Source organism: Cupressus sempervirens, chromosome 7 (genome assembly GCF_028749045.1).
Source record: "Cupressus sempervirens isolate cs-2001-9-10 chromosome 7, ASM2874904v1, whole genome shotgun sequence".
Taxonomy (NCBI): Eukaryota; Viridiplantae; Streptophyta; class Pinopsida; order Cupressales; family Cupressaceae; genus Cupressus; species Cupressus sempervirens.
The window spans coordinates 406,823,847-406,832,796 of record NC_143124.1 but is presented as its reverse complement, the minus strand read 5'-3'; the positions used below and the strand labels follow the sequence as shown (position 1 = coordinate 406,832,796).

Below are 8,950 nucleotides of genomic sequence, written 5' to 3'. Positions count from 1 at the left end.
CACTATGGATGTGGGGCCTCAAAGCTCTGATACCATGTGAGAAATATCAATTAAAAGAAATTTAATACTCACAACCCTAACTCAAAAATTTATACTTGGCACTTAAAAAATTGCTCGGCACATGAAGGTGTTGAGTGCCAGTTTTCGTCAGCACCTGAAGGTGCCAAGTGATAGGATAGGTGCCAAGTGACAGGAAGAATATAGGTTCCGAGTTAGCTCAATACAAGGAAGTCAAGTGAGCTCAGCACACAAAGGCAATGCTTGGCCACAATGAAATGCTCGGCACCAATGGATGCCGAGTGAGCTCGGCTCCAACTAAAGTTTATAACTTAGAAAATTCCAATGTGAATGCATTCAACATTAAAACTAGACAGCCAAAACTTTAAGCTTTCAAACAAATTTTTTAAATGCAACATACAAGGGAAGATCAATAGATTCAAGTATGCTTGCTTTCTTTCTACTCAATCTTTCATTAAACTATTACAAAATCTGGGAGCATTTGGCTTCAACCAGAAAACCCTAATATAACGCTAAATATATAATACTTCGAACTTCAATAAAATTTTAAACTTGCAACTCTAATGGTTACATACAATGGTGCCTAGAGAAATCACTACTTCAAGAGTACAAATCCAAACAACAACAAGCTTACTCAGTGAACAGGGGAAGCACGTGCAACTGCAGGCACAAACTTCTTTCCTTCTTCCTTCTCTGCTCAACTCTGCAACTTATCTCTATTCTGCTTGATCTGCAAACTCTCTGAATGAATGAATAACATTCCTTTTGTCATATTCTAGTTTCTCCCTCTTTTTTGAATTTGAAAAAAACTCACCTACTCATATTAACTTTTCTGTCTATTCTGGACGTTTGGGTGGTAGGTGAGCATTTGGCTGAAGGGGCAAACTCTAATGCTGCATTAAGTTTTTCAACACTGTCACTGTCAAGGATGAGTACGGCCATAGAACAGGAAGATGGCATATACACAGGAGGTGGATGGCATGAGGAGGCATGAAGATGGGGGACGGGCATAACCAGGTAGTCGATCCTCCTACATGGGTAGCCGTTGGCCTCCGGCTAGGGTGGTATGCGTTTCTTAAATTGTTTGATAAAAAGACATGGAAAACATCTTGTACGCATTTCTTATATTATTTAAAAAGACTTGATAAAAGTATCATTTCAATGGCCTAGTGAAATCGTCAAAATAACTTAAAAAAATCAATCAAGAAGAAACGTATGAAATTTTTCCTCTGCCTCAAAAATCTTCATATCTTACCTGCTCCACACTCACTGCGTTCTGTTGTAATATCATTGGCTAGGGAATTTCATTTTTCCCTACTCCATACTATTCACTGCTTGTCTTCGTCCTCTATAAACATGACTCATTTGATTCAAATAAACAACTATTTACAGTTTGGAGTCCATTATTGGTTATGGCTTTTCCTTTTTGTATGGAATCTAGAAACAGACTGCTTCATCTCATATATGTTGTTTACCTTCTGCTCGTTGTCAGCGTTTTGTCTGAGCAACAAGAGGATCCTTGTGCAGGCGATGGTGTAGGTCATGGGCTTTGTGGTCTCTATGGAATTTGAAGACATACAGAGCTTTCATACAATTTCACTTGTCTACCTGGATACCATTTCGTAGATAATGATGACTATATAAAGGGATGCATTAGGAATAAATCCCAGATACTATTTTCCCAACTACACGGCTGTGATGGGAGTGGCCCAAAAATGCAGCAGACTGACCAAACAGATTGGAATGGGTGCGAATATGGACACTTCACATCCATGAATGCAACTGCTTGCAAGCAGGCATGCTTGGCTGATTGCTTTTGTACAGTTGTCATTTACGGCATCGTAGATGGAACAATGAATTGTTGGTGAAAGGATTTAAACAAAGAAATTAAATGTCAAAGTAAGAAGAAATAAACAACATCGAATTTATCCTGGTTCACCACAATAGTGGCTACGTCCAGACTACAGAGTATTGAATTAATAAGAAAAAGTTGTTTACAAAATGAGCAGGAGCAGCATATAAATGGGCTCCAATAATATTACAAATGAAGAGTCTTTGGAAACCAAGAGACTCAATTATTGGAGGGAACAATGATGATTGTTGGCCTTCACAATATCAACAAACTCCCACTTGAAGGACAACCAATGCTGCAACTGATCACCCAATACCCTGCTCAAAGAATGATCTATCTTTTCTTCACAAGCCCAAGAGAAGTTCTAGCGCATTCAAACTTCTCTTTGGCAAAAACCTTCATGAATATATCAGTCGGATTGATCTTGGTGTCAATCTTGACAACATTCAGCTTGCCCTCTTCGACTGCATGATGAACAAAGTGAGCATGTGCATCAACATGCTTGGAGCGACGTAGGGATGAATGATTATGTTCCATGAAGATCGCACTACGGCTATCAAAAAATAGATTATATTCATTTTGATGAACTTTCAAGTCACCAAGTAACCACTAAAGCCAAATCATTTCCCTTGCACCTTCGGAAAGAGCTAAGTATTCAGCTTCAGCTGAAGAAAGAGCAATGGAATGTTGCAACCGTGATGCCTAGCTGATTGCAGCTCCAACAAATGTGAAGGTGTAACCAGTGGTAGACCTTCGTTTATCCAAGTCTCCAGCAAGATCAGAATCAGTGTAACCTTGTAGCTGAACTTTGTTTCCACCAAAACATAAAACATAATCTAAAGTGCCTTTTAGATACCCTAGTATCCATTTGATTGCTTCCCAATGAGCTTTTTCGGGATTGCTCATGAACCTGCTCACAACTCCCACCGCATGAGCAATGTCGGGGCGAGTGGAAACCATAGCATACATAATACTACCAATGGCTGATTTGTATGGAATTTTCTCCATAAATTCTTTTTCTTCCTGTGTTTTAGGACATAATTCAAAACTTAATCGAAAGTGACCAGCAAGAGGAATAGGAGTTGCTTTTGATTCAGCCATGCCAAATCTTTCAACAACTTTGTCAATGTATTGTTTTTGAGACAAAGTGATTTCCCTCTTTTTCCTATCCCTTGTGATTTTCATGCCAAGAATCTTTTTGGCCACCCCTAAGTCTTTCATTGCAAATTTGCTTGCCAATTTTTGCTTCAACTCATTAACGATTCTTTTGTTTGTGCCAGCTACTAACATGTCATCGACATAAAGAAGAAGGATGACAAACTCTCCACTTGGAAGTTTCTTGAAGTAGACACATGGGTCTGATTCACATCTTGTTAAATTATTCTCAGCCATGAAGCGATCAAATTTTACATACCACTGTCTTGGGGCTTGTTTTAGGCCATACAAGCTCTGATTTAATTTGCAATAAAGGTGTTCATGTCCCTTCTTTACGAACCCTTGTGGCTGCTCCATGTACAGTTCTTCTTCTACATCACCATGTAGGAAAGTGATTTTCACATCAAGTTGTTCTAATTCAAGAACCCATGCAGCTGCTAATCCCAGAATAGTTCGGATAGTTGTCATTTTGACAACCGGTGAGAAGATTTCATTGAAATCTATCGCTTATTTTTTATCAAATCCCTTTACCACCAATTTGTCTTTGATGCATTTATTGTCTTCCACTTCATCTTTCACATGATATATCCACTTGTTCCTAAGTGGTCTTCGATTAGGCAGAAGAGAGACCGAATCCCAGGTTCAATTCTTGAGTAAAGAATCCATTTCTTCACGCATTGTTTTTTGGCATTTATCACTATTGACATCATTGAGAGTTGCTTTGAATGTAGATGGTTCTAAAAATTCTGAAACTAGAATTGAAGGCTCTACTTCTTCAGCGTACAATAACTCATAATCAGAGAATTTAACTGGTATTTTCCTTTCTCTAGTAGACTTTCTCAGGCCTTGAGGATTTTCTTGTTCTCCTCTATCATTAATAGAAATCCTTTTAGGATAGACATCACTTTGATTTTTATTAGATTCTGAAATGGTCATATCACATAACTCATGAGGGCTTCCTTTTGAGACAATGTATCATCTTTGTTGTGTATTGGAACTGTGAGATTTGTTTCCAATATCATGAGGGTATGTTTGATCAAATGCTTGAAGATTATTTTGAAGTGTGCCTTCTCCCTGTGATATATTTGTATTGGGTGCCTCAAAACTGATATGTAAACTATGTTGATTTGGAGACATGTTACCTCTACCTGCCATATTACCTACACGATGAAAGGGACTTTGACTGCCATGAAATTGTTGTGAAACTGTCTCCTCTGCATGAAGCTGTTCCCATGAATTACCAAGATGCTGGTTTGTGCTCCCACCATGATTACCCTGCACATTAATGTCCTGCAAATCAATTTGCAGACCCTATGAAATAGCTCGAATACATTGCGGATGGAGTTCTGCACCCTGCACATTCACCTCTATTACGTGTGTTTGAACCTGGTTTTCATTTGCCCCTTGCAGATTATGTGTAGGCTGCGGTTTAGTTGGACCTACACTCTAAAATTTCCCATGTGTATTGCCAAGATTGTGGGTTGAGTTTCCACTGTGCTCAAATGGATATAGTGACATACGTTTACTATGAGTACTCTGTATATAGACAGGATTTCCATGGATATCAATTGGCACAACCTGCGAATTACTCTCATCCTCCAGATTGATGTCCTGCGGTTCTATTTGCCCACCCTGCATCTGTGGATGAGCATTATAGTCCTTTGACTGATAGCCCATTTTAGTTAGAGGATCCCTTGTACTTTGGTTTGAAAAACTTTCACAGGCTTGATCGTGATGGAGAGACAAATTCCAATCATGAGAAGAGATATCAAAAAACTCTTGTGTAGAACTATCATCATGTCCTATGTTCCCAGGAGTGGAAGAAGATGATAAATTTGGAAATAGTACAGAGGTGGGACTATATGAAATAGTGTTAGAAACTATTTTTGGATTCAATCCAACATTCCTTTGTGCAGCGATTAGCACAAATTCTTTTTCAGACATTTCCTGAGAATTTAATGCTAGAAATGTTTTCTCATTGAAGACAACGTCTCTGCTTCTAATAATCTTCTTATCAGTTAAGCTCCAAAGCCTAAAGCCAAATGGATCCTCTCCATAGCCAATGAATATGCAAGGCTCGAATTTAGGATCCAGCTTGCTTCTTTTTTCTATGGGCACATGTGCAAAAGCCTGACAACCAAAAACTTTAAGATGAGAATAAGAGAGTCTTCTACCTTTCCATTCCTCTTCTGGAATTTTGAAGTTCAACCTTGAAGAAGGACTTCGATTAATGAGATATACGGTTGTATTACATGCCTCCGCCCAGAATTCTTTGCCCAATCTTGCATTAGAAAGCATACACTGAGCTTTCTCCATTATTGTCCTATTGAGTCTTTCCGCTGCCCCATTTTCTTGGGGGGTGTAGGGTACAACTTTCACCCTACGAATATCATTATCTGCACAATAATTGTCAAACTCCAATGAACAAAACTCACCTCCATTATCCATTTTAAAACTTTTAATCTTATGACCCCTTTGGTTTTCAACAAGAGCTTTGAAAACTTTAAACTTAGAAAAAACTTTAGATTTATTTTCCATCATGTATATCCATACTTTCCCAGTACAATCATCAAGGAATGTAACAAAAAAATTTGAACCTCCTAAAGAGCTTACCTCAACCAGACCAAAGACATCCGAGTGTACAAGTTCCAATGGTTTCTCCTTGAGATCATGTCCATCTTTCAAGAAGCTGACCCTCTTTTGTTTTCCATAAAGACAATGTTCACAAAATTCCAAATTTTCTGATTGGAGACCCGGTAGTTGATCCCTTTTGAGCATTATCTCAAGGCCCTTTTTGTTCATGTGGCCTAATCTTTGATGCCAAAGTGCTGCATTGCTGCCCATGACTGTCATAGCAGCCCCTATTTCAGTAGGCTTCTCAAGGAGATAAAGATTGCCAACTTTGTTTCCCTTGGCAATTATTCTCGAACTCTTGGTAACTTTCCAAATATTCAGATATAAGAAGGGATAATATCCTTGGGCAAAGAGCTGACTGACCGAAATCAAATTTCACTTTAATTTGGGAGTATGGTGAACACCTTTTAACAACCATTTCCCTCCATCTTCCAACTGTAACAAAATGTCACCTTTGCCAACTATTTCGCAGGATTTATTGTCTCCAAGAAATACCTCTCCAAATTGACCTTCATGGTAGTTTGTGAAACAATCTGTACATGAAGTAGCATGGAAAGAAGCTCCAGAATCTATCACCCAAGAATTTGATTTTGTGTCACTTGTAGAAAGAACTAAAGCACATTCATCTTTCTCATAGGCTCTATTTGCTTCCATGTTCCTCAGATTTTCTTGTGCTTTCTTGTAAGTCCGACAATTTCTATTTGTGTGGCCAGGCTTACCACAAAACCAGCATTCACCATTCCTACATCTTGACCTTGAACGATTGGGTGACTTTGATCTTCGCTGATTGTAATTATTATTTCCTCTATGATGGCTTCTTCCTCTTCTCTCAGTGCTAACCATAGTGAGAGCATCACCGGATGAGGAGTCTTTGTTACTCCTTCTCATGTCTTCACTTAATAAAGTGGCAACAACTTCATCATAGGATAGCTTTGACTTCGTAGAGCTTGAAGTACTTACAGCTGTAACTACGGGATCCCAACTGTCAGGTATAGAACATAACAAGATGATTGCTTTGGATTCGTCATCTTGAGTCATACCAACCAAGCTTGCTTGACATAATAGGGTGTTCAAATCATTTATATGATTCGACATTGCAATCTCCTCCTTCATTTTTAGTTTGTAGAGTTTCTTCATAATGAAGATTTTGTTTGCAGCCGACGTCGTTTGATACATATTTTGAAGTTTGTTCCAAACATCTTTTGTTGATGTCTCATTTGAGACATTGAACAAGACATTTTTTCCTAGTGAGAGAAAAATGGATGCCATCGCCTTGTCATCCATCTTTTGCCAATCTTCATCAGTCATTGTAGACGGTTTCTTAGACTTTCTTTCTATTGCGAGAGCCAAGTCTTGCTTAACCAGCAAGGAACGCATCTGCACTTTCCACAGGCTGTAATTCTTGCCTATAAATTTCTCTATTTTCAAATCCTCCATCTTTCTGAAAAATTCAACACTAATTTTCCAATCTGCACACCTCGTGCTCTGATACCAATTGAAAGGATTTAAACAAAGAAGTTAAATGTCGCAATAAGAAGAAATACACAACATCGGATTTATCCTGGTTCACCACAATAGTAGCTACGTCCAGACTGCAGAGTATTGAATTAATAAGAAAAAGTTATTTACAAAATGAGCAGGAGCAGCATATAAATGGGCTCCAATAATATTACAAATGAAGAGTCTTTGGAAACCAAGAGACTCAATTATTGGAGGGAACAATGATGATTGTTGGCCTTCACAATATCAACAGTTGGAAGTGTAGGCTTCCTATAGTGTACGGCTGTGTAAGCCTTACGCGGACAACGTTTGTAAAAGTTTATACTGGAGTCTGCAACGATATTCCGGCCATGGCACCAAAACAAGCAATTAAGGTAGAGAAGGGGAAGGCTTTTGAGGTTATTGGAATAAGTCTTATGGGTTGCTTCCTTCTCTTTTCGGTGTTCTTGGTTTTTGTTTTGTTTTATATATGCCACCCCAAGATGAGAGCCTTGAAAGTGCATGACAAGTTTGATTCAGTGGGGTTGAAAGCCTTTAGTCTCCAAGAGATTGACGCCGCAACTAGAGGCTTTAAGGAAGAAATAGGGAGGGGAGCTTTTGGGAAGGTCTACAAGGGTGTTTTATCTGATGGAAGAGCAATTGCTGTGAAAAGACTTGATAAGGAGGTCATTCAAGACCAACAAAGTGGTGAAAAGGAGTTCCGGAGAGAAATGGGTAGAATTGGGGGAAGCCATCATAAAAATCTTGTTAAACTCTATGGCTTCTGCCATGAAGGCTCCCACAGACTTCTTGTGTACGAGTACATGCCTAATGGTTCTCTGGACAAAGTTTTATTTAAAGGGGCGAGAGATCTCGATTGGTATGTGCGTTTTCAAATTGCTTTGGAAACAGCAAGAGGAATCGTCTACTTGCATGACGAGTGCACAAATCCTGTCCTCCATTGTGATATAAAGCCACAAAATGTCGTGCTGGATGAGAATTACCATGCTAAGATAGCCGACTTTGGAATATCTAAATTGATTGGCGCACAACAAACGAGGACATTTACTGTTGCCCGTGGAAGACTCGGTTACATGGCACCTGATTGGCAGAAAAGTAATGCAGTTACTGTCAATGTGGACATGTATAGCTTTGGAGTGATGCTTTTGGAAATTATCTGTTGCAGAAAAATTCTCGAGATCAATGTTCCAGAAAATGAAATGATTTTGGCTGATTGGGTTTATCAGTGTTTCAAATGTGGTAGACTTGTTAAGTTGATTTAGAATCAGAAATGTAGAAGTATTCAGGCAGCACAGCTGGAAAGAATGGTGTTGGTTGGGCTTTGGTGTATTCAAGAAGATTACTTTCTCAGACCAACAATGAAAAAAGTAGTGCAGATGCTTGAAGGAACTATTGACATTACGGTACCCCCTGATCCTGGATCTTCTCGTACATGAAAATAAAACCATTCAGTCTAATAATTGTTTTCAGCTTGATCTATGACTCTTGTTTAATTTCAGAGATTTCTAAGATTCTACCAGCTACTTTGAACAATGATGTGATCACCGATTAACAGTTATTTTGACCAATTAAGTTAGTATTGTAATCTTAAATTATATCTTACAGAATAAATACGTAGTCTGTAAGTGATAAACTAATTCTTCAAGGAATATGTCGGGTTAATTTTTATGGTGCTAAGCGTTTATTTGTCTACTTAAAGTGAAGGTATTACTTCTTTACCTCTAGTTTAGGAATATATATGCTTTGGACAGTTTATCGAATCAAGGTTTAAAATAATTATTCAGCAAACAT

The 8,950-nt window shown here is 38.5% G+C and overlaps 1 pseudogene; it reads left to right on the top strand.

Annotated features, from left to right (window-relative positions):
- Positions 1–1,430: 1,430 nt before the first annotated feature.
- Positions 1,431–8,595, top strand: LOC149547256 (G-type lectin S-receptor-like serine/threonine-protein kinase LECRK3; annotated as a pseudogene).
- Positions 8,596–8,950: the final 355 nt, after the last annotated feature.